We start from the raw sequence: 26,019 nt of genomic DNA on the forward strand, positions 1-26,019 counted from the left end.
AGTGGGAATGAAAGGACAAGAGGCACAAGAGATGGAGACAAGACAGGCTTTCTGATCAAGTCTCGTTTATTGCAAGGTATACGGGGATAGATATAGTCAGGGAGAGTGAAGGAATTCCTCTAATGATGTCAGCGAGAGGGTAGTTAGGCCGTAAATATCAAGAATAGGTTATCTCAACAGAGAGGTCTTGTTGTGCCCCAGCTGCCAGAATGTCTGCCGCCAGGGTGCCTAAGTAATAACTGTCAAGAGCCCCCTGTTGTGCAAACAATGTTATCTTTGGTCATCCAAATGCAGTTCTGGGAGCACAGTTTCCCACACTTTCTTTTTACATCTAGGTCTTTACTCCACCTAGACTCTTATTTTTGTATATAGTGTGAGATAAGGAACTAATTTTACCTTTTGTCATATGGATAGTCATTTGTCCCAACATCATCTTTAGAACAGTCATTTTTCCCCCTCACTCTTTGTAGGGTTACCTCTTTCATATACCAAATATAACATACATGTAGTGTACCTTTTCACTGTGCTCCTGATGACTTCCAGTCACCATCACTTGATCTCTGTGCCTGAGGACTTCCAGAACCACAGAAGCTGAAAAGTGCTGGGGAGTTGATATCTGTGGGAGCAGTTCACAACCAAAGTCTGAAAGAACTTGGCTTAGGAATATTCCAGTTCCCTCCCTCACTCCTCTGGTGGGATCATTCTGAGACATGTTTTAGACCTTCTCACAGCATTCTCCCATGAAAAATCTTCCCTTAGCTCACTGTTGAAGCTGGCTCAGTTAGCTATTCACCCTCTAGACTGCCTCTCTTCCTATTTCAACTTCTCATACCTCCCAAATAAACTTCTTCACCCCAAATTCTTGTCTCAGAGCTTGCTTCTAGAGCAACTACGCTAACATGTATGCACATGCTTCTAGGCTCTCTAACCTGTCCCATTGTTCTATTTATCTGTCATTGCCCCACTTAATTTCTTAAAGCTGAACTCACCCCCATATCACATAGCAAGTTTACCTAAAAAACAGGCCTCTGAAATACTCATGTTATCCCCAACTTTTTTCTCTGCTGTATGCTCTTACTGTTGGCCTTCTCCTGTGATTCACCTCACCTGGTTCCTTACCTTGTTACTCAGCACAGTGTCATTTCCCTGATGTGACTTTAGACTTGCTTCAGTTAAGATAACTTGGATTTTCCATGAGGCTATGGCCTTTAATTGAATAGATACCATACAGTCTATCATAAAAAAGTAAAACAAAACTGGAGGAAAAGGTGTAGATGATTGGTACTTATCAACATGGTGCCCTTTGGGGTCCTTCTTGGGTCTTCATATTATGTCTTGAAGAAAAAGTTGGTTTCACTGTATAAGAGCAGGTAGAGTCGTATTGATTTCACAATTTACTTTGTTAACCATATGCATTATTTACTTTATTTTGTCAGGCTTTGAAAGATTATATGTACTCTTCACCTTCTACTACTGTACCTCACTGAAGCAATGTGACCTACACTTTTTGATCAGTCATTCTTCAAATCAGAGCACTTAGGAACAATGTGAGAGGCATCAAGGGAATGCTCAGTTTAAATATCTCTAGTTTCTTTAGAGAGATTAGGAATCGATTTCACAACCCACTGTATATCCTTTATGATCATATGTTGTGATTTGAACATAATTCTTATTACAAAGTATGAGTGTAGTCATTCTTAACTAACACTTTTGTTGTCTACTTAAAGTCTTGAGTTTAAAAATTACTGCTATAATTATAATTATCCTATATAATAAAGAGGTGATATGCAAATTGATCATCACACCCTTGCACAAAATGGCTGCCCCCATGTGGTCACAAGATGGCCACCATAAGATGGCCAGCAGGGGAGGGCAGTTAGGGGCGACCAAGTCAACAGGGGAGGGCAGTTGGGGGGGACCCGGCCTGCAGGGGAGGACAGTTAGGGGCAACCAGGCCTGCAGGGGAGGGAAGTTGGGGGCAACCAGGCTGGCAGGGGAGGGCAGTTGGGGGTGACCAGGTCTGCAGGGGAGGGAAGTTGGGGGCAACTAGGCCTGCAGGGGAGGGCAGTTGGGGGCAATTGGGCCGGCAGGGGAGCAGTTAGGTGTTGATCAGTTTGGCAGGGGAGTGGTTAGGGGGTGATCAGGCTGGCAGGCAGAAGTGGTTAGGGGCAATCAGATAGGCAGGCAGGTGAGTGGTTGGGAGCCAGCAGTCCCAGATTGTGAGAGGGATGTCCAACTGCTAGTTTAGGTCTGATCCCACAGGGATCCCAGATTGGAGAGGGTGCAGGCTGGGCTGAGAGACACACAGCCCCCCCCCCCCCCCCCCATGCACAAATTTCATGCACCAGGCCTCGAGTTATATATAAAATCTGTACTGTGGGCCAAAAAAAAAAAAAAAAAAACGGATTCGGGATTCTATAGAAAGTAACCTCACAGGATGATCTGATCATAAATTTCTAACTGGGCAGGTCCTGGAGGATAGTTGTGCTCGAGGCCTATAACTTCTTTAGTGAAAGATTTTAAGCCAGCCCTGCTTATTGTTCTAGGTTATTGTTCTAGGTTAACACAGCTTGGAAATACCAGAAGTAATACCTCAAAGGGGGTATTAACCCTCAAGAGAACAAGTAATCTTGTTAACTATCCTGTAATTCAATCGCCACCTTGCTTTCTCCAATCTTCCTTATGTCCCCTCCTTAATTCCAAATGCATACTAGTAAAAGAAGCTGAAAAACTGTTATTTTCTGGAGCATTGAAATCTTGCCCCCCAGCATATGTCATCGGTTTGGCTCAAATAAGCTTTTATAAAAATTCTCTACAGGTTTGTATGTTTTTTCATCTACAGGACCTTACAGAACTCATCCTAACAATCAGAGTTAAAAACCCAAAGTCCAGTGGCAGCAGAGCCAGAAAAAGGGCACCCACATAGAATTCTTAAAGAAACAGGCCAAAATGGAGACACTTTTGCTAGGCAACATCACCAAACAAAACTTAACTGACTTACTGGCCATTTCAGCCTCTTCCAGGTTGGAATTTAAACCAGTCTGGATTTTCTAGTCAGCACTAGTGCGGTCATCTGCCTGATAAGACTGTCCCTAAAGGAAGGTGACCTTGTCTGAAATGACCCACTCTTTTAACTCTCTGCCTATAAAAATTATCTATTTTATAGAACTCACTGGAGCAATCCATAAATCACTTAATAAAACCAATTAGATCTTCAAGTTTACTCGGTTGAGTTTTGTTCGTTAACCATTTCTGTCTGGAAGAACTGCACATTACTACAGTACAGGTGAAAGAATTTAGAAAAGGAAGTGACCATACAGTTATAGGAAGTGGTACTCATATCAGGTAAGGGGCTTGATACAGAAAAATTAAAGGTAAAAAAGAGCCATCTAATATATTTCTTGGTCAAGTTTAAATTTTTTTTTTTTTTATTGATTTCAGAGAGAGGAAGGGAGAGGAAGAGAGAGAAACATTGATGATAAAGAAAACATTGATAGGCTGCCTCCTGCATATTCCTTACTGGGTTGCTTCCTGCATGCCCCCTCCTGGGGATTGAGCGTGCAACCCAGACATGTGCCTTAACCAGGAGTTGAACTGTTACCTCCTGGTTCATGGAATGGTGCTCAATCAACTAAGCCACACAAGCCAGGCTCTTGGTCAAGTTTTGAGAGCACTGGGAAGTGCTTATCCTTTAAGAACTCTAACTCCACCCAATTTCCATTTTCAGTTATTTCTTTCTGGGCTCTATCAGGTGATCCTTTCTCACCTGAGTATAGTTTGGTTAAGCTAAGTAAGTGCCAAAAGTATAAGCTGAGTCCAAATTGTGTGGCAAATGTGACAGAACTAGAGACCCGGTGCATGAAAATTCATGCACTGGAGGGGGCGTCCCTCAGCCCGGCCTGCCCCCTCTCACAGTCTGGGATCCCTCAGGGGCAGGAGGTGACCTGGCGATCAGGGGAAGGTGATTCCCCATCACACCTCTGCTGCTGCCATTGCCAGCAGCACAAGCCTCAGCTGGCCCTGGTTACCTGAGCCTTGGGCGGCCCTGGGCGGCTGGGCAGCCAATATCCGAGGCTTGCTTGTGCCTCAGGCTGGCCCTGGCTTGCCTGTGCCTCAGGCGGCTGGGGGGCTCAGGGCAGGTCTGGCTGCACCGTGCGCCTGCCACTTCCCCCGGAGGGGCTGGAAGGACTGGGGGACTCCAGCGGGGCTGAGGGGACTGGGTACCACCATCTTGTGGCTATGGGTGCCGCCATCTTTGTGACGGTGTGATGATCAATTTTCATATTCCCTCTTTATTAGATAGGACTAGTCTAAATCTCTTCTCTCTCTCTTTTTTTTTCTTTTTGCAGGCGGCTATGTTGTTGTTTATCTATAATAAACATTGTTACTGTGACCCAGGCACGGGAGTTTTACATATGCATCCAAAGCTAGCTCAGATACTTTTTTTTCTTTTCTATGTTTGCATATTTTGTTGGAGTTACTAATTCATTTAGTCTGTCTTTCCACCTTTGTTTCAGATTTTCAGATAAAAGGCTTCCATTTACTTCTGCTTTGAGGCTCTTAGGACAGTGTTTTATTATTTACATCAAAAGAGCAACCTGGTGAGTGCCCGCCTCCTCGGTTTCCTGTGGGGAGCTGGTGGCTTCCCACCACATGGGGCCCAGCAGGCCCGGCCAGTACTGAAGGCAGTTCTCAGAGCTCCCTTTCCTGTTCCTGGTGCTTTAAATGATACTTTATCCCAACAAAGGGCCTTTAGGTCCAACACGTGATGCGATTATTTTGGAAAGCCCTGTGGGCTCCAAAGAACTGTAATTAAGGAGCAAGAGATTCCTTTTTACAGGATTGAAAGATGGTGCAGAGACCAGACCATTCATTTCTTTGTAGACCACATCTGTCTGCACATTATACTGTCCTCTTTAAATTTCTATTCCTTGTCTGTGAGGACTTCTCTGATGACCAAGAGCAATTCCATAAGTGTTTGAATCACTCGGTCAGGATCAATCCCATGTGCAATGTGGCTCCTGTCCTGGTTCTGACTTAGCAAGTGCCATCTGCCCCTCAAGGCCCACCCTGCCATAAGGAGCAGTCGCTATTAATGCAAAACTACTCCTTTCTTGCTATCTTTTCCCCGAGGAGGAGGAAGAAATTTCTCTTCTCTGTGCTCCCACACCACCGGTGACTCTCTCTGTGAATAGCACTCACCACGCTGTGCTGTAATTACCTCCTCTCCCATTTTCCCAGGCCACGTGGGCACACACCGTCTAATGATGGCACCACTCTCAGTGGAATTACTGCTTCTCTAAGCCCGTTCTTATCCTTCCTTTTACCCTGGGTTCTAATTATGCTTTGCCTCTGTGGTCTTCAAAATGTCCTTTCTGTATGGCCATTGGCTTTTTGCTCCTGCCCCTCTCACCAGCCCAAAGTGGCTGTTCCACCACCCTGATTACCTATCTAGGGCATAGAAGAGGCCCTCAACAAACATGATGGACTACATGAGGAAGTTCTGGTGTTATCTACGTTTTCTTACCCCCACCCCCTTTGTTTATGCTCCAGTTATCAAAGCTGGGTAATAGGTAGGGGCAGACCTTCATCCTCAATTAATAAGTATAATTCTTCCAGGAAAATATTAGGTGGTCAAAACTTTTGTCAAGAATAGTTCCCATAAGATAGTATATTCTCTTTAAAAATACATTTTTATTGATTTCAGAGAGAGGAAGGGAGAGGGAGAGAGAGAGATAGAAACATCAGTGATGAGAGAGAATCATCGATCGGTTGCCTCCTGCATGCCACACACTGAGGATCAAGCCTACAACCCAGGCATGTGCCCTGACCAGGAATCAAACCATGACCTCCTGGTTCATAGGTTGACGTTCATAGCCATACTGGCTGGGCAAGTAGTCTATTCTTTCATTTATACAATCCTTCCCTATAGTGGATTCCTACAGGACAAGTTTTCTCAAAGTTGGAAGGATATTTGGAGTAACAGCATCTAAGTTCCTTCACACCAATCCCAAGGTTCTAGACTCGAAACCTTCATGAATATGTTAAGCAGACAGGCCCATGATGCACTGGATGGGTCTGGGCCTGGGGTGGGTCTGCCTAGGGCTCACCAGGAGTGTGTGGGCTCTTGACTCTGTGTAGGAAAGATTTTACAACACAAATCAAGGTGGTTTTGAGAGTCTGTTTATTAAAGCTGGGACAGTGAAATAAAAGAGGGGCTTAATTAAGATAGAAAAGGCAATGGGAGAGGAAAAGACACAGAAAAGGGGACCTTGGAGACAGATTCAGGGCTTAGCCCGGGTTGAGCTGCCACTGCCCACTGCTCCCCTGGTTATAAGTCTCATGGCTGTCTTAGAGTATAGAAGGAAAACAGCAAAGATAGAAGGCATGGATGTGCTCTTGCCAGAGCGTGGTGTGGCTCCTTTATCTTGAGGCTTTTTATCCCTCTTTGCCAGCTGGAATCCTAGGGGAGGTTTATGGGGAGGGTCTCAACAGAATATTCATTAGTTTTTCAGATGTGTCCTTCAATACGTTGATTCATCAAGATGTGTGCATAAAGGGGCCAGGGTTATTTTACGATTAGTTTTATTTTTAAAGAACATCATTGAAGAGGGACCGGGACCAAGGCCGGTCTTCCCTGGGACAGTCTGGATTGTGTAAACTATTGGCTCCTAAGTGTCTTTGGTTAGGGAGATAAAGCCTTGTGATTTTTTAGCTGCTATAAATTGCTCAAATTGTTTAACCTTGTCTAATGATTTTGTCTCAGTTTCTCTTATTCCACTTGTTAAGAAATTTCCCTGGCTTCTTACTATCCTGCCTCAATGACAAAGAAAGAAATATCTTTAAGGAGTCCTTCTGTTCAACCACATGTTGCTAAATGCTCAAATCTAGTAGACCCGATTTTCCCTCACCAATAAAGCACAAAAGTGCAGCAGATAGAAGAGGAATCGCCAACTAGTCTTCAGACTTATGGATCAGAGATGGGCAAACTAGCCCTAGATGGGATGCTAGGAACCTAGAAGTTTATTGTAGCCAAATCTCTATGCAGGTGTGTTAGCATCACCATGGGAACACCTCTTAAACAGTCAAATATAGTAATGACATGGAAATGAAAGAGATGGAATATAAGAAAAAACTACGGTGGAGTGGTCCCACAACTACCACCATCTTGGGTTATAAAACTGTCTCCACACTTACATTTTGAGTTCTTAGAGAGGAGGTCTCTAGTATTATGTATCTCTGATTCCTCAGCATCTCACACATTACACTGCATAGTGTTAGGTGGAAGCTTGTAAGTATCTAAACTAATAAAAGTGTAATATGCAAATTGGTCAGGATGCCCTCACAGTAACTACTGAACAGCAGACTGTGTGAGTTGACCAGGCTGGCAGGGGGGTTAGTGAGGGACGACCAAATGACTGAACAGCAGGCTGTGTGGGGTGACCAGGCCAGCAGGGGGGCCAGTGAGGGGTGACCAGGCCAGCAGGGGGGAGGGGTGTAAGGGGCGACCAGGCTGACAGGGGGGGCAGTTGGGTTGACCAGGCTGGCGGGGGGGGGGGGGACAGTTGGGGATGACCAGGCTGGTGGGGGGGGACAGTTAGGGGTAACCAGGCCAGGAGAGGGAGGGCAGTGAGGAGCAACCAGGCCAGCAGGGTGGGCAGTGAGGAGCGACCAGGCCGGCAGAGAGGGGCAGTGAGGGGTGACCTGGTCAGCAGAGGGGGAAGTTGGGGGTGACCAGGTTGGCAGGGGGGCAATTGGGGGTGACCAGGTTGGTGGGGGGGCAGTTAGGGGTGACCAGGCCGGCAGTGGGGGCTTGGCAGAGGTGGCAGTTACGGGCAATCAGGTCAGCCGTGGGGGCAGTTAGGGGCGATCAGGCAGGCAGGCAGGTGAGCAGTTAGGAGCCAGTGGTCCTGGATTGTGAGAGGGATCCTGGATTGGAGAGGGTGCAGGCTGGGTTGAGGGGACCCCCCTCCCCATGCATGAATTTCACGCACTGGGCCTCTAGTTCATTAATGATTAATCAGAGGAGACAGGGAGAACATCCCTGTAATGGGAGTGGTCAAAGCAACTGGGAGGGCTCAGAGATGAACATTTCTACCTGGGGTCTGCGATGATTTCTGAGAATCCTGAAGTACGGCTGGGCACATAGTCTTACCTCCACATCTTTAGTTTATTTCCAAATGTTCCAGACTTCCAGGTTGAAAAATAATTTAGTAATTAGGTCCAAGAATAGTTTTAAGGGTGTATGCATATTGCAAAACACAGATGAAAGCATTGAAAAATTACGACAACTATTACAATATCTCCACCAGTCACTGTTCCCATTAGTAATACATTTGAAACACATGTTTGGCATTGCATCTTCAACTGTGGCTCCCATTGAATGGCCAGTACGTTCCAGGTGGACTGGAAGCTCTGTCTGTGTGGCCTCTGTCACCGCTGTCATAGCTTCCCTTTCAATGTATCAACATTCCTGGATTCCCTGCAAGTCTCCTCCCATCTTTGAAGACTACTAACTAGCTATAGGGCAGTTACTTCTCATGAAGATGGTGAGGAATAACCTTATATGGAGTCACTGTGACACCTTGTGGTCATGGCTAGGGATTGCATCCCAGTCTCCAATTGTTCTGAGTCAGCAATTTCAACAGACGGTCAAATAAAAAAAGTGACAACAGCCAACACAACAACAGCCATCGGTGTGAATAAATCAAAATGATATCTGTATTGTTCTCATCAGCAAAAAGTATATTTTTTGGTGTGCCTCAGAATTTTAGTAATTAGTTTATGTGTGTGTGCCATGATATGAAAAAGGATGAAAATCACTGATGTAAATAATAGCCCTGATCAGTCTTGACTTGGGGCAGACCACTGCTCACTCTTTTTCACCGAAAACCCTCACTGCCCCCTTCTACTGTCTGGGGAGTCACTCCCTGAAGAGTGAATGCTCTGGAATAGCAGTCTGAAAGATTGGCATTCTTGATTCCATGTTAATGTGCCTCTGTTTTACGTTAGGTTTTCAAGAAATCTCTGCCCTGGGGATACAGGATTGGATCAGCATTAAAGTGTATTAGCTTCCCACTGAAACCGGTTTGGCTCAGTGGATAGAGCGTCGGCCTGTGGACTTAAGGGTCCCAGGTTTGATTCCGGTCAAGGGCATGTACCTTGGTTGCAGGCACATCCCCAGTAGGGGGTGTGCCCGAGGCAGCCTGATCGATGTTTCTAACTCTCTATCCCTCTCTCTTCCTCTCTGTAAAAAATCAATAAAATATATTTTTTAAAAATAAAGTGTATTAGCTTCCCACAGGAGTTGGTGCCACTCCCAACTCTCTCTACCTCCCTTGGTAACTAAAGCTTCAAGACAAAAGAGCCATACCACTCTCTGGCAAGAGCACATCCATGCCTTACATCTTTGCTGTTTTTCTTCTATACTCTAAGGCAGCCTAAAACGGCAGTCCAACATCTCCCGAGGGGTCCCAGATTGTGAGAGGGCGCAGGCCAGGCTGAGGGACCCCACCGGTGCATGAATCCATGCACCAGGCCTCTAGTATGCATATAAGATCGTTGGTTAATCTCTTCCTGTCCTCTCCCTTCCATCTGATATTCATCAGTCTGTTCCATGTTTCCATGCCTGTGCATTGAGAATCTGCTCCCTGGTGGTCAGTGCATGTCATAGCTACTGGTCGAATGGTTATTTGGTTGCTTAGGCTTTTACTAGTGTGTATATATATATATACTGGAGGCCCAGTGCATAAAATTCGTGCACTGGAGGGTGGGGTCCCCTTAGCCCAGATTGCGAGAGGGCACAGGCCAGGCCAATGGGCCCCACCAGTGCACAATCGGGGCCGGGGAGGGACACAGGATGTTGGCCAGCAGGGGAGGAACCACAGGAGGGCTCCAGGGTGTGTCTGGCTTGTCTCACTCAGTCCTGATTGGCCGGACCCCAGCAGCAAGCTAACCTACTGGTTGGAGCATCTGCCCCCTGATGGTCAGTGCACATCATAGTGACTGGTCGACCGGTCGACTGTCTGCTCTCTGGTGGTCAGTGCATGTCATAGTGAGTGGTTGAGCAGCCTTAGAATATTATGCTTTGATTGGTTGAATGGATGACCGGAAACTTAGCACATTAGGCTTTTATTATATAGGTTAGTAATAAAAGTTCTAGCCAGAGCAATAAGGCAAGATAAAGATATAAAAGGCATTCAAATAGGGAAGGAAGAAGTCAAACTGTCACTTTTTGTGGATAACTATATATAGAAAAACCTAAGGACTCTACCAAAAAACTACTGTAAACAATAAACAAATCCAGTCAAGTTGCAGGGTACAAAATAAATGTGCAAAAATCCATTGCCTTCTGTATACCAACAACAAAACTTCAGAAAAATAAATGGAGAAAACAATTTCTTTTGCAATAGCAACCAAAAGAATAAAATACCTAGGAATAAACTTAACAAAGAATGTGAAAGACCTATATACTGAAAATTATAAGATATTATTAAAAGAGATTGAAAAAGACACAACAAAATGAAAAAATATCCCATGTTCATAGTTTGGAATAATTAGCATAGTTAAAATGGCCATTTTACCCAAAGCAATATATAGATTTAATGCAATCCCTATAAAAATCCCAATGTCATGTTTTAACCTTTTGCACTCGGATGTCGAGTGTGACTCAACACGGTTAGCATCAGTAGCAGCTCGTATGTCGAATTGTATTGAATGTATCAATAATTTGAAATATAAAAAAATCCAAATAAATAAGTTTGTATGAAAAGAAACTCCAGTTTTTTATTCTATTCCCGCGCTTTGTAAAATCTGGGGTATTTAAAAAATTAAATCCCGAGTAGAATAAAGGAATCGAGAAAAAAGCAAGCGAGTGCAAAGGGTTAAAGAAATAGAATAAGAAATCATCAGATTTGCATGGAACCACAAAAGACCCAGAATAGCCAAAGCAATCCTGAAAAAAAAAATGATGCTGGAGGTATCACGCTACCTGACTTCAAAATATACTACAGAGCTACTGTTACAGCAAAGTAACCAGAGACGGGAGACAGACCACCAAGCACTCAGAAGATGCAGAAATTCACCTTTATTCCAAAAGCAGCGCTGCTGGCTCAGAGGAATCAGTTCCCAAAAGCTGAGCATTTTTATCCTGCTGAACCTAGTCTTATATAGCCCCAGATTCAGTTTCTTGCTTCCAGATCATTGTGTGGGTTTTTCCCAAAGCTATTTTGCTGAAAAGTAGATTATAACAGACTCCTGGCTGACACCAGCTGCTAACACGTGGGAACTTGGTTTTGGCAAAGCCTCTACAAACTCATTGTCCCAGGATGTGGGTCTGCACAGTGCAGCAAGCAGGGGCTAGGCTGATTATAGATAAGCAAACATCCTGTTACTGGAGAGGTTGGGTTAAGCTGCCCTTACAGAGGGCTCAAGCTGCCTTCACACTACGATAATCAAAACAGCATGGTATTGGCAGAGAAACAGATATACAGATCAATGGAACAGAATAGAGACCCAAGCTATAAAACCACATGTATATGGACAGATAATTATTGACAAAGGAACCAGAAATGCACATTGGAGTAAAGATAGTCTCTTCAATAAATGGTGCTGGGAAAACTGGAAAGCCACATGCAAATGAATGAACTAGATTGCAGTTTATCCCCAGGTACAAAAATTAATTCAAAACAGATCAAAGACTTAAACATAAGACACAAAACTATAAGTCATATAGAAAAAAATATAGGTACCAAATTTATGGACCTGGGTGGTAGAGACCCAAAGGCAAGGGAGGTAAAGGCAAAAATAAATGAATGGGACTATATCAAACTGAAGAACTTTTGCATAGCAAAAGAAATGAACAACAAAACAAACAGGCAGCCAGCCAGATGGGAGATAATATTTGAAAACAGGAGCTCTGATAAAGGTTTAATTTCCTAAATATATAAAGAACGCATAAAACTCAACACCAAACAAATAAACAATCCAATAAAAAAGTGGGCAGAGGACCTGAAAATACACCTCTCCCAAGAAGATATTCAAACAGCCAATAGATATATGAAAAGATGTTCAACCTCACTGCCAATTAGGGAAATGCAAATTAAAACTACAATGAGATACCACCTTACACCAGTTAGAATGGCCATTATCAACAAGACAAGCAACAACTAGTGTTGGAGAGGTTGTGGAAAAAAGGGAACCCTCATTCACTGCTGGTACAACCATTATGGAAAGCAGTCTGACAATTCCTCAAAAAATTAAAAATAGAGCTAACATATGATCCAACAACCCCACTCCTGGGTATATACCCGAAAAACTCAAAATCATTTATATGCAAAGATATATGCACCCCTATATTTATTGCAGCATTATTCACGGTGGCCAAGACTTGGAAACAGTCAAAGTACCCTACGATAGAGGACTGAATAAAGAAGATGTGGTATATATTCACAATACAGTACTACATGGTCATAAGAAAGGATGAAATAGCTTCATTTACAACAACATGGATGGACCTTGAGAACATTATGCAAAGTGAAATAAGTCAGACAGAAAAGCTAAGAACCAAATGATTTCACTCATATCCTATATAATAAAGAGGTAATATGCAAATTGACCATCACTCCAACACACAAGATGGCCACCCCCATGTGGTCAAAGATGGCTGCCCCCATGTGGACACAAGATGGCTGCCATAAGATGGCCAGCAGGGGAGGGCAGTTGTGGGTGATCAGGCCAGCAGAGGAAGGCAGTTGGGAGTGACCAGGCTGGCAGGAGAGAGCAGTTAGGGGTGACCAGGCTGGCAAAGAAGGGCAGTTAGGGGTGACCGGGCCAGCAGGGGAGGGAAGTTGGGGGTGACCAGGCTGGCAGGGGAGCAGTTAGGTGTCAATCAGGCTGTCAGGGGAGTGGTTAGGGGGTGATCAGGCTGGCAGGAAGAAGCAGTTAGGGGCAATCAGGCAGGCAGGCAAGTGAGCGGTTGGGAGCCAGCAGTCCAGATTGGAGAGGGTGCAGGCTGGGCTGAGGGACACCCCTCCACCCCTGTGCATGAATTTTGTGCACCGAGCCTCTAGTGTGGAATATAAAACTGAAACTTATGAACACAAACAGCAGTGTGGTGGTTGCCAGAGTGAGGGGGTGGGGGGAGAAAGGGATCCTAATATGAGGTGACAGGAGAAGATTTGAATTTGGGTGGTGGGCACATGGTCTTATATACAGATTTTGTAATTTAGTAATCCACACATGAAACCTATATATTCATGTTGACTAATGTCTCCCCAATAAAATTTAATTAAAAAATAAATAAAAGTCATGATGAAAAATATAAAAGAACTATAGAACAAAATGGGAAAAATGCTACATAATTCCAGTAGAGGACACTTTTCATTTGTCCTTGCAGAGTATCTGCATATGTCATAAGGAAGAACACCTGTCACAGTCATGTGGTCGCTCTGCTGCCCTGAGTACCCCACAGCTATTAGCCAGGAGGGGAGGGTTTCCTTTTGTTCCAGGACCTCACTTTCCATCAAAGCTCAAACTGTTGTTACAACCGTCTTGTGCCCCTAAAAAGGAATAGGTAAGTCAGGAGTCAGAGGAAATTTTGCTTCCTGGGAAATGATCTTGCCAATCCTATATAATAAAAGCCTAATATGCTAAGTGTCTGACCATTTGACCAGTCGCTATAATGCACACTGACCACCAGGGGGCAGACGCTCCGACCAGTAGGTTAGCTTGCTGCTGAGGTCCAGCAGATCAGGACTGGGTGAGAGGGGCTGGGCACGCTCTGGAGCCCTCCTGCGGTCCCTCCCTGGCCCCGATCGTGTACCGGTGGGGTCCCTCGGCCTGGCCTGTGCCCTCTCACAATCCAGGACCCCTCAGGGGATGTTGGAAAGTCAGTTTCAGCCTGATCACCACGGGCCAGGCCGAGGGACCCCACCGGTGCACGAATCCATGCACCGGGCCTCTAGTAACATTAAGAAATTCCAATGAATTTCAAAGAAAATATCTGACTAGAGGGGCTGGCTATAGAAGAAGGTGATTGTGATCTGAGGGTTTTGGTCCATGTCTAATACAGAACAATCAAGAAATCAAGTCTATTGTGCTGCCTTTGGCTCCGGCGAGGGTCGGGTACCAACTGCATCTCCACCAGCATCTCTGGTGTCCACACTCCATCCTCCTGGTCTGCATCCTGCGGAGTTTCAGTGGAAGTTCTCCCTGATGAGGTGGTCACCATGAAGCAGCACAACGATGCTAACCTCAAATTCCACTTTGAAGTTGGTGGTATCCAGTGTAGGGCAGGTGGACAGCTGGAGGAAGACCATGTATATAGGAAGCCAGGTGTTTCAACAAACATCCCCACCAGCAATCTGAATATTCTGAATGTCTGTGGCATCGCAGGCTTATCCATCTGCACACCCACACGTCTCCCAGGGACCAGCTACAGCTCTATGCTTTGTAGGGAGGCCTCCAAGCTCTCAACCATCAGCTCTCCTGTTAGTGGCTGTGGGATAATGCTGTTGGTTGAGTTGAGATGTCCTCTGATGAGAAGTTTGGGGAGCAAGGCTCTCTTTGACATTCTGTAAGGTTTCAGGTTTATGGGCGCTTGGCATCAGTTTTCCCTTCTGAGGAGTAAACTGAACGATAAATTCACAGGTCTTTATCAAGTCCTTGGCAAATAGACATTGCTTCATGTCACAGCGTGGGATATACTAAATGTTGACAAACACCCCATGATAAGTCTCATACAGAACATTGTTACCCTTCACGTGCAAAGGAAATTCAAAAGGAATTTCAGTTTAGCCACCGAGGAACTTTCCTGGTTTCACCATTTCTAAATCTGGATAGGTTTAACCAAATTATAGAAAGCTTCGAACACACCCCCGCCCTTGGCACTGAGCTGGAGGTTCACCATTCCTTCCATGTCAAGGAGGACCCCTGGTGCTGGACAGATCCTTCTCAGAAAGGACCATACACTGAGGAGCACTTCCCTGGCGTGATAAGCCGTGTTCTCTCTTTAATCTTAACATCTAGGAGGTCTCCGTTTTGAAAACTCCAGTGCAGGCTCCTTAGGTGTGTACTTCTTACTTTTAGAGTTTTTGGAAGCATTTTCCTATGCCATTTAGTAACCTTTTAAAGCACAATCTATAATAATAAAAGCATAATATGCTAATTAGACCAGATGTCCTTCGGACGAAGCTGGGGCTGCGAGGGATGCCGGGGTCCTGGGTGCCAGAGGGAAGCCGATGCCAGCAGCCAGGGGAAGGAAGGCCTACTCTTGCACGAATTTCATGCATCGGGCTCCTAGTTTTTCAATAACAGTGTAGTATTCCATTATATGAATGCATCATTATGTATATTCTAATTGGCCAGTTAAGTTGTTTATCAACTTTTTTGCTATTATAAATAAGATGGCAATAAAGATAATTACTAGTATTTATAAAACTGGATGTATCTCTGATTCTTTTCCTTGAGGATTAATTCCTAAAAGTGAAATTTTTGAACTAAAGGATATCAATATTTTTAAGGCTTTTGATACACATTACCAAATTTTTCTTAAGAATTGCACACCAATTTGCTATCTTATCATCAGTGCATAAAATTCAAGATTTCTTCATGCTGCTGTTAAAAAAAAGTCTTTGCTATGCTGATAGACCACAAAGGCATTTTTCACTGTTATTTTAATTAGAGTTTGCTAGATTGCTAAGATGGCTTAATATCTTACCATATACATAATACCCACTTGTATTTTTTGGTGTTATCTCCCTGCACGTGATTATAATGAGTGAGAAGGAGCTATTCTGCCCAGGTGTCTATATGTCACAATGCTTAAGGGACTTCTTCAATTGCAATCTATGTAATTATGAAGATAATTTGCTGAAACAATATATTGATTGAGTGCACATTATATATATAATCTCTAGTAGGATTTTAATATGGGTGCTTAACATGTTGTTTTTAAATAATAAGATTTAAAAATATTGTTAAATAATGAATGGTCACAAGATTTTCTGTCAAGCTGCTGAAAATAATAGCTATCATTTATTTTATACTTACCAAGCGCTTTACAAACAGTGCCTCATTTACACAGCCTCAGGAAGTCGGCATTTGACTCTGTGTTTTACATGACTGAGTGAGCCTTAGACAGCCCAGGCACGTTGGCCAGGGTTACATAGTTATTGGGCGATAAAGCCAGAACTGAAGCTCACTTTAAAGTTGACTTTAAAGTCCACCTTCTGAACTATTATGCTCTAAGGATTTTCCTCACTTAGTGGTTTGTAACGCTGTTGGACATCAAGGGCCCTGGAGAACTTTAAAAACCCACTGATGCCAAATAATATAATCCAGACAAATTGCATCAGAATCTCTGGGGTGGTGATCAATCATTTGTATGTTATAAAGGCTTCCTAAGTAATTGTAATGTGCAGCCAGGGTGGAGAACTGCTGTCAGTAATTATTAGCCAGTGTGGCTAAGGAAATAGTCTTGATTTGTCAAATTCTAGTTCTCAGTGTTCCATGCTATTGATATCTTAACCTGTGTGTTGGAACAAGTCCCTTTCTCTCAAGTTAATTCAGCATTCTTATTACTATTCTCTCTCTCTCTCTCTCTCTCTCTCTCTCTCTCTCTCTCTCTCTCTCTCTCACACACACACACACACACACAAACACAACCACACACTAGCTCAGAATCTGTTCACACAAGCAGTAGTAGAAATGCCAGATTCTAACTGGGGTATATTCTCTAGATGCCAAGGTCAAACACAGAGGTAGAATATCACTCATCCAAAGTGTGCAGTGGATCAAGCCAAGAAAAAGGATTTGAAAGGCAAATCTTAGGAGAAGCTGAATCAAAAGTTTGGCAGGGTATCTTGCACCGAAAGAAGCAAGACAGAAAGAGATAACCTGGGGGTGAGGCATCCGGGGATAGGAATTTTTATAGAACGTTGGTGATATTGGCTATGAGGAGAAAGGGAATGTGATTAACGCAGAGGTCATAAACTGTTGGCTCATAGATGTGTTTTGTTTGCCTTTCACTGGCATTTCAAAAACATTCAGTCAAAATTAAAACTGGGACATTGAACATACAAATTAAATTCCAGCTTTTTAAAAATATTTGAAGGTTTGGCAACACTAAACTGCTGTTCTCACATGGCAACAATCCGTTGCCCTGGGTAGTGGCTGTCTACTTTCAGCAGGCCAGGGAGTCTCGCTCCTCACAGCCCCTCCAGGGCTCACAACACTTATTTATGATGTGACTGCCATTACTGACGTCTGTTGGAATTTGTGACTTCTGATTTAAGATTTCAAACCAGCCTGGATATCAAGTAGTTATTGAACACTAAGTTTTTATTATTGATTTTCATGGTAGCCTTTGCTCCTGTCCAAATATCCCTACAAGATGTTATGGCTGCCTGTTCCATTAGTGCATTGCACTGGCTGCACAGTGCCACACCCCTTACCTCTCCTTCATTTAAGTGCTGCCTTCTGCCCTGCTGTGTTCTCCTCTGCTTGTGGTCTCTCTGCACAGTCAGCATTCAGTGTTCAGAGCCTTTTTCGGCTCAGAGTCTGAGCAGGGGATGGATGCATCCCCCATGGTGTCACATCATGGAACCTCCTGTGTAACCATGTAACTACCCCTTCATGGCACCAGATAACAGGCGAAGCATGCGGGCTACCTCAGCATGTTTTGCCTTATCTTAACCACCTTTCCTAGTAAACTTTGATAGGTAAATTCCTAGAAAAAGTAAAATGAATTTTTAAAAGATAAGCTCCCCCCTCTTTTTTTCTTAAAGTTGGCTTAGCCTATTTTCCTGAAGGTTTGTTTCTGTATTTTTTTCTTTACAGATATAATAATCAAGTTCTTTAAATTTGGCTGACCAGTTTAGGGAAAGGTCTAAATGGTCTGAACTTTGTACGTCTTCTGGTAAAGCCTGTCCTCCCTAAAGATATCTGTTAAAGCAAAGGAAAGAAGATCAGATTTTGTATAAAGTGTTTCCTTTGGGAAGAGCAAGCCAATCTGGGAGTCTCTTTGCCTGTTGCAAAAATAAATAAGTAATTAAACAAACACACCAATAAATACTAGTACATGAGTCTCAGAGAAACTTGTTTCCACTTATAGGTTGAAAAATCTAAATTTTTATAGCCATGTACTTGAAGTGTATTTTATTCATTCTCTTATATATTCTAAGTGTTAAGAAAAACTACTCAAAACTTGTATATAAAGTAAAGAGATGGCCTTGTTCCTTTGTTGTCATACTCAAGCATTTTTAGGGAGATCTTCTCTTTGTTTCACTTGCTATTTACTATTGGTTAGGGCTCAGATTCTATTACATTAGATGTTAACTTGTAGGTTTATATGCTAGAAATAATTTTTGTCCAGTAGAGATGCACATGATTTTTCTCTTTTAGAAAAGATAGTGATAAAAATTATGGTTTCATTGTGCTGTAGATCAGTAACCAGTTGTGCAGCTAACCTAAAAACCTTAGTATAGCATTATTTCTTGCAGTGTCTAGATATGTTCAGTCTCTCCAATTCTCTTGTAAAGGCAGCTTTACCATTTTGCTAGTTCCTTTGTTAATGAGTGAAGCAAATTTTTGAAGCCCATTCCTTCTATATTTCTATGAGATCCACATTTTAGACTTCAAAAAATTATACTTTGACACTAGCCTTGTCCCCAAAAGAAATTTTTTATTTTATTAATCCTCACCTGAGGATATTTTTCCATTGATTTTTTTTTTTTTTTAAGAGAGAGCAGAAGGAAGGAAGGGAGGCAGGGAGGGGTAAGAGAGAGAGATTGAGAGAAACATCGATGTGAGAAAGACATATCAATTGGTTGCCTCCCACAGGCAACCTGACTGGGGCAGGGATCAAACCTGCAACCCAGGTATGTGCCCTTGACTGGGAATCGAACCCACGATCCTTCAATGTGCAGGCCAAGGCTCTAATCACTGAGCGACACCAGCAAGGTCCCAAAAGTAATTTTAGGCAGCCCCAATCTCCTGTTCACATGCAGAGCTTCTTGGTTGCCGTGAACTGTAGTTAATGGACAAGATTAACACTTTGTTAAGAAAGAGATACCTGGTCAATTACCATGGTAATCACAAGCTCACGTTTGCTGGGGATGCAGAATATTGGCTGCATTTCTCTCCTGACACATGACTGTTTCTGAGGTTCCCTTCATCTACTCTATTCCATTTTCACACATCATAGGATCTGAGAGGGGGAGAGAGGCTTAAAAGGCTACCTGGCCTTCTCTACTAGAAAGCATCAATTAGGCTTTCTAACAAAGATGTTCCTAAAAGGTTCGGTATAAATTAAAGTTAAAAAAAATTCAAATGAGCTGGAAAATTTGTTTTATTGTAAAAAGTATGCATTATTTAATAGTTGTAAAGAAATCACAGTGGAGCTCTGTTTTAAAATAGTGTCAGATTCTGTTTAAATATCTTTAAACGTATTTTTAAATGAAAAATATATTGTCTCTACCAAATACTGGGATAGGTTTGGAAAATAAAACAGTGATGAGTTGTCTGCGAAATGATACAGTAAAAGTGAAAATGCTTTGCAAACTATGTAGTGTTATATTTTGAGACAAATGTCATTTATTATCAATATAGTAATTAAGTGTAACCTAAAGTCTTCAGTTATCACTGAGGGATCATCATTCCTTTCATAGCTAAATAAAATAACTTGAGCCCACATCTCACATTTGATTTTATTTAATAAATTCTGTCCCCTCTTAAATGTTTCTGAGAATTCCCGGTGAGCGTATGTCAACTGCAAACTCCAGTCGTCAGCTTATTCTGGACTGCTCCTCACTATTGGATTCTCTCCCATTTCCTCCCTATGCCTCTCCATTGCCTTCTGTTTTTTGTTGGTCTAATTCACCTGTCAACATAACTACAGCCCTTCCTTAATTTCCCAAGAAAATGCTAAAATAAATCTGATGCTAATTTAGTAGTTAATACAAGTCTGCTGAAACCATAAAGAGGAATGAAGATACAAAATAGGAAACAACTCAAAATACTCTGTTCTCAGGCATGCCTCTCCCCATATTTCCCGAGTCCACTTTTCCTTGCCAGGGTCCTTTCTTTCATCTCTTTTTGCACTTTTCCCAAAGGGAGCTGAAAATCCCTTAAAATGATCTCCTACTCCACCTCACAGAGAATAACCTTTGATATTATAAATATAACTTTAGTTTGCTTTTATTGGAACTCCCCTGTTCTAGCCACTATCTTGGGTCTTCCCTTTTATAACCAGAAACCCTTTAAATATTTGTTTCCCTAAACAAAAGACCAACTTCCTTTCTTGGAAGCACCCTCTTACTCTCCTCCAAGCAATGTAGATGTTGCTCTAGCCATTATTTTTTGCCCATCTTCCTTAAAAATATCACCTGAACGAAGAATCCAATACATGGCCAAAGGAAGGGAAGACTTTGAGTAAGGTGACCAGACGTCCTGCTTTTGGCGGGACAGTCCCGATTTTTAACAATTTGTCCCGCGTCCCGCGGCGTTTTAAAAAAGTCCCAATTTTTGGAAAGAATGCACGACAAGCTAGGGAACGGCGGGAGAACGGGAAGGGAATATACGGTTTGGGGCGGCCATGTGGCTATTTAGCCAGGATATGAGTTTTATATTATTTTTGTTAATTTTATAATGTTAAACTTTAATAATAACAAATAATTGTTGAGAACTGATTATCGAGAACTGCTTATCAAAGTTCGCATTGTTGATCAGTTGTTAGAATTCGACCACCATTGTTTGGACTTAATGAACAATGGCATTTTTGGGGATTGGCAACGACGAAAACATTTTGTAACTGTCTCTCAGACGATACACATCATACTGCGTGCTAGTCATCTAGTTAAACAAGTGATGTCATTACAAATCAGCTATTCAGATAATTTAGGTAAGTAATTTATTTATTTATTTCATAAATACATAAATTTTCTTGAATTTAGCAGACAGTACTCGTATTATTTATATTTTATAGTGGCGGCAAAATGTCTAGTGCCGGCCTTGAAAGTGACACTTACGACTTACGTTATGGCAAATTCAAAGGAAAAATAATACAAGTTAGTATTGTTATTATTTAGAAAGAAATATAGGATTAAAATAATTTTTAAAATATAGTTACTTTATAACAATCAAATTAATTTAATTTATAAACTAACAATAAAATATGTTCATGTAATTATGTACCTACTTACTGTGTTTTTAAGCAATATGTATATAATAATTTATAATCTAATTTTAAATTATTTTTTTTAGATTTTTAACATAATGAGTAAGAAAAGAGGATGCAAATTCAATGATGATCTAAGAAGTGAATTTCTTTTTATTAAAAAAACCAAAAGCAATTACAATATAGACCAAATTTTTAATCAAGAACCACGCCCCCCCCCCCCCCCCCCCCCCGGCCGAAACCGGTTTGGATCAGTGGATAGAGCGTCATCCTGCAGACTCAAGGGTCCCAGGTTCGATTCCGGTCAAGGGCATGTACCTTGGTTGCGGGCACATCCCCAGTAGGGGGTGTGCAAGAGGCAGCTGATCGATGTTTCTCTCTCATCGATGTTTCTAACTCTCTATCCCTCTCTCTTCCTCTCTGTAAAAAATCAATAAAATATATTAAAAAAAAAAAAGACACCCTCCTCCTCCCCCCCCCCCCCCCATCAATGGTGTCCTGCTTTACCAATGTTAAAATCTGGTCACCTTAACTTTGAGCTAACTTAGAATGTGATGCTAACTTCCAAAGCATCATGATTTGATTTTAGTATATTAACCATGTGTCACCTTGATAAATTCGACCATTAATTCTAATAGTTTGTAGATTGTTTTGAATATTTTATGTACACAATTATTATTTTCAAATGAGCTTTACATTTTTCAATAGAAACTTTATGCCTTTTATTTATTTCTCTGGTCACACTATGGAGACTAAGACCACCAACACAAAGTTGAAAGTAGTGACAATTGTGAACATCCTTGTCTGGTTCAGTGTGCAAGTCAGGGGAGAGTGCTCAGCATTTCAACTTTATGTATTTTGTTGGCTGCAGGTTTTTAGATCTTTCCTTTACCAGGTTAAGAAAGTTTCCTTCTGCCCCAGCTGGTTTGGCTCAGTGGATAGAGTGTCAACCTGTGGACTGAAGGGTCCTGGATTTGATTCTGGTTAACGGCACATGCCCAGGTTGCGGGCTCAGTCCCCAGTAGGGGGCATGCAGGAGGCAGCTGATCAACGATTCTCTCTCATCATTGATGTTTTTTCCCTCTCCTTTCCTCTCTGAAATCAATAAAAAATATTTTAAAAAAGAGAAATTTTCCTTCTATTTCTAGTTTGCTGAGAGTTTTTAATGGAATTTTATCTAATACCTATCCTGAACCTATTGAGACAATTATACATTTGTCCTTTATTCTGTTAATGTGATGAATCACACTGATTGATTTCTGAATGTTAATGTTGCACTCCAGGGATAAAACACAGTTGCTAGATTTGATTGGTTTTTATTTTGAAATTTTGCATCCTAGAATGACAGAAATTGGACTATAATTTTACTTTCTTGTAATATTTTTAACAGATTATGGTGTCATAAAACAAGTTGGAAAGTGTTCCTTCATTCCCTTCTCTTAAAGAGCTTGTCTAAGAGAGGTATGGTTTATTCCTTACATGTTTGAAATAATTTACCAATGATGCCACCTCAGACTAGAGTTTTATTTGTGGAAATTTTTTTAATTTTGCATCAATTATTTTAACAGGTGAAGGACTAAAAATTTCTATTTTTTGTGACTATTTTAGTAAGTTGTACTTTACTAAGAATTAATCTAGTCTATCTAAGTTGTCAAATGTATTGGCTTAAAATTGTTCATAATAACCTCTAATTACCTTTTAAATGTATATTGAATTATGATATTGGCATTGCATATTCTCTCTCTCTCTCTCTCTCTCTGCCTTGCTAGAGGGTTATCACTTTCACTACTATTTCCAAAGAGCCAACTTTTGACTGTGGATTTTCTCTCTCATTCATCTGCTTTCTATTTTATTGCTTCCTGCTCTTGTCTTTATTGCTCCCTCTCTTCTTTTTAAATTTGTATTTAATTTTCTATTCTTTATATAGATTTTAAAATTTTTTACAAAATTGAAGTATGATTGACATATAACATTATATTAGCTTCAGGTGTACAACATAATCATTTAATATTTGTTTGTGTTGCAAAGTGATCACCACAATAAGTCTAGTTAACATCCATTACCATACACAGTTTAAAAGATTTTTTCTTATGAAGATGACTTTTAAAATTTACTTTCTTAGCAACTTTCAAGTATGCAATATAGTATCATCTCTATAGTCACTATGGTGTACATTACACCCCAATGACTTATTTTATAACTGGAAGTCTGTACCTTTTATCCCCTCTCTTTCACTCATTTTGCCCACCCTCCCATGCTCCTGCCCCTGGCAACTACCAATCTGTTCTCTAAATTCAGCTATCCTACCTAATAAAAGGATATTATGCAAATAACCATCACTCCACTACGCCCACGATTGGGCTGGCGGGAGGCTGGGGGGCGGGACTCGGGGTGGCCTATCCGGCCGTTAAGAAGATCAAGATGGCGACGCCCAGTCCTCTTAGCCCCAGCAGAATCCGCCCAGTAGCAGCAGTCCAGGGTGTCCGGCTGGGAGGCACCAGCACCCAGCGTGAGCCGTGGGATCGCTGGCAAGTGGCGGCGGTTTGGGGGCGGGGGTCTCAGCCGCCCCCAAGCTGCAGGATTCCCTGGCAAGCCGGGCTGAGACCCATGCCCCAAAGCCTCACGATCCCCTGGCAAGCCGGGGCGGCTTGGGGGTGGGGGTCTCAGCTGCCCCCAAGCCGCAGGATCCCCTGGCAAGCCGGGCTGAGACCCCCGCCCCCCAAGCTGCAGGATCCCCTGGCAAGCCGGGGCGGTTTGCGGGCAGGGGTCTGACCCTAAGCCGCAGAATCCCCTGGCAAGCCGGCTGAGACCCCCGCCCCCAAGCTGCAGGATCCCCTGGCAAAGCGGGGAGGCTTGGGGGCAGGGGTCTCAGCTGCCCCCAAGCTGCAGGATCCCCTGACAAGACGCAGGATCCACTGGCAAGCCGGGGCGGCTTGGGGACGGGGCTCTCAGCCGCCCCCAAGCCGCAGGATCCCCTGGCAGGGCTGGCTGCCTGGGCTGGAGTTTCATGCCTGCAGGGCCGGGCACCCCCACTGCATGATCACCCAGCCAGTGGCAGCAGCCTGGGCTGAGGTCTCAGGCCGGCAGGGCGGTGCACCCCCACTGAGCTATCTTCAGGCCAGTGAAGGCAGCCTGGGCTGGAGACGCACACCCCCACCGGGCTATCCCCAGCCAGGCTGAGATGGCAGCCTGGGCAGGGATCTCAGCCTGGCTTGGCTGAGGCGGCAGCCTGGGCTGGGGTCTCAGCCTGGCCAGGGCCCGATCCCCTTCCAGTGGTGGCAGCCTGGGGTCTCAACCATTGAGTCACACCAGCCACGCAGATATGGAGGAATCTTAAATGTGTTTTTTTTAATAATATATATTTTATTGATTTTTTACAGAGAGGAAGGGAAAGGGATAGAGAACTAGAAACATCTATGAGAGAGAAACATCGATCAGCTGCCTCCTGCACACTCCCCACTGGGTATGTGCCCCCAACCAAGGTACATGCCCTTGACCAGAATCGAACCTGGGACCCTTGATTCTGCAGGCCAATGCTCCATCCACTGAGCCAAACCAGTTAGGACTGTCCAATATGCTAAAGAAAAAACCCTATCTAATAAAGAGGGAATATGCAAGGGAGGGCATTTGGGGGTGACCGGGGTATCAGGGGAGGGCAGTTAGGCATTGATCAGGCTGGCAGGGGAGTGGTTAGGGGGTGATCAGGCTGGCAGGCATAGTGGTTAGGGGCAATCAGGAAGGCAGGTGGGCAAGTAGTTGGGAGACAGCAGTCCTAGATTGTGAAAGGGATCCCAGATTGGAGAGGGTGCAGGTTGGGCTGAGAGACACCCCCCCACCCCCCGTGCACGAATTTCGTGCACCGGGCCTCTAGTTAATTATAATAGTTTGTAGATTGTTTTGATTTGAATATTTTATGTGCACAGTTATTATTTTAAAACTAGAGGCCCAGTGCACGAAATTCATGCATGGGGGGGGGGGTCCCCTCAGCCCAACCTGCACCCTCTCCAATCTGGGACCCCTTGGGGGATGTTCGACTGCGGGTTTAGGCCTAATTCCACAGGGATCAGGCCTAAACCATCAGTCAAACATCCATCTCACAATCTGGGACCACTGGCTCCTAACTGCTCACCTGCCTGCCTGCCAGCCTGGTCGCCCCCCAACTGCCACCCCTGCTGGCCTGGTCACCCCCAACTGTCCCCCCCCCCGCCAACCTGGTCTCCCCTAACTACCCCCCACCCCCGCCAGCCTGGTTGACCCTTACTGCCCCCCCTGCTGGCCTGGTCACCCCCAACTGCCTATCTCTGCTGGCCTGGTCACCCCTAATTGTCCCCCAGTCATCCTGATCACCCCTTACTTCCCTCCCTGCCTGCCTGGTTGCCCCCAACTGCTCCCCCGCCCCCCCCCCACCCCCCCGCCGGCCTGGTCACCCCATGCAGCCTGTGTTTGGTCATCCATCCCGTTGTTTCGTTTGTGACGGCCCCTGGCTTTTTATATATTAGGATGAGTTTACATTTTTCAATAGAAACTTTATGCCTTTTATTTACTTCTGTGACCACATTATAGGGACTAAGACCACTAACTTGAAGTTGAAGAAGTAAAAATGGTTTGGCTCAGTCTGAAAGTCAGGGGAAAATATTCAAAATTTCAACTTTTGGACCTCAGTTCTGTGTGTTTTTATTCATTTATTTATTTTATTGTTTTTAGACAATTTTAAAAAATTGATTTTAAAGAGAAGAAGGGAGAGGGAGAGAGGGATAAAAACATCAATGATGAGAGAGAATCATTGATCAGCTGGCTGCCTCCTGTACACCCTCTACTGGGGATCTAGCCCGCAACCCATAATG

The 26,019-nt window shown here is 43.4% G+C and overlaps 1 pseudogene across 1 annotated transcript in view; it reads right to left on the reverse strand.

Moving 5' to 3' along the window:
* Positions 1-14,076: 14,076 nt before the first annotated feature.
* LOC307102680 (vacuolar protein sorting-associated protein 26C-like) overlaps positions 14,077-26,019 on the reverse strand; it is a 191,737-nt pseudogene continuing 179,794 nt past the window's right edge. Inside the window, exon 2 of the transcript in view lies at positions 14,077-15,008. The product of the transcript in view is annotated as a vacuolar protein sorting-associated protein 26C-like (transcript). The remainder of the gene's footprint in view (positions 15,009-26,019) is intronic.

The sequence above is a fragment of the Cnephaeus nilssonii genome (assembly GCF_951640355.1).
Source record: "Cnephaeus nilssonii genome assembly, chromosome: 7".
In the NCBI taxonomy this organism is placed as follows: Eukaryota; Metazoa; Chordata; class Mammalia; order Chiroptera; family Vespertilionidae; genus Cnephaeus; species Cnephaeus nilssonii.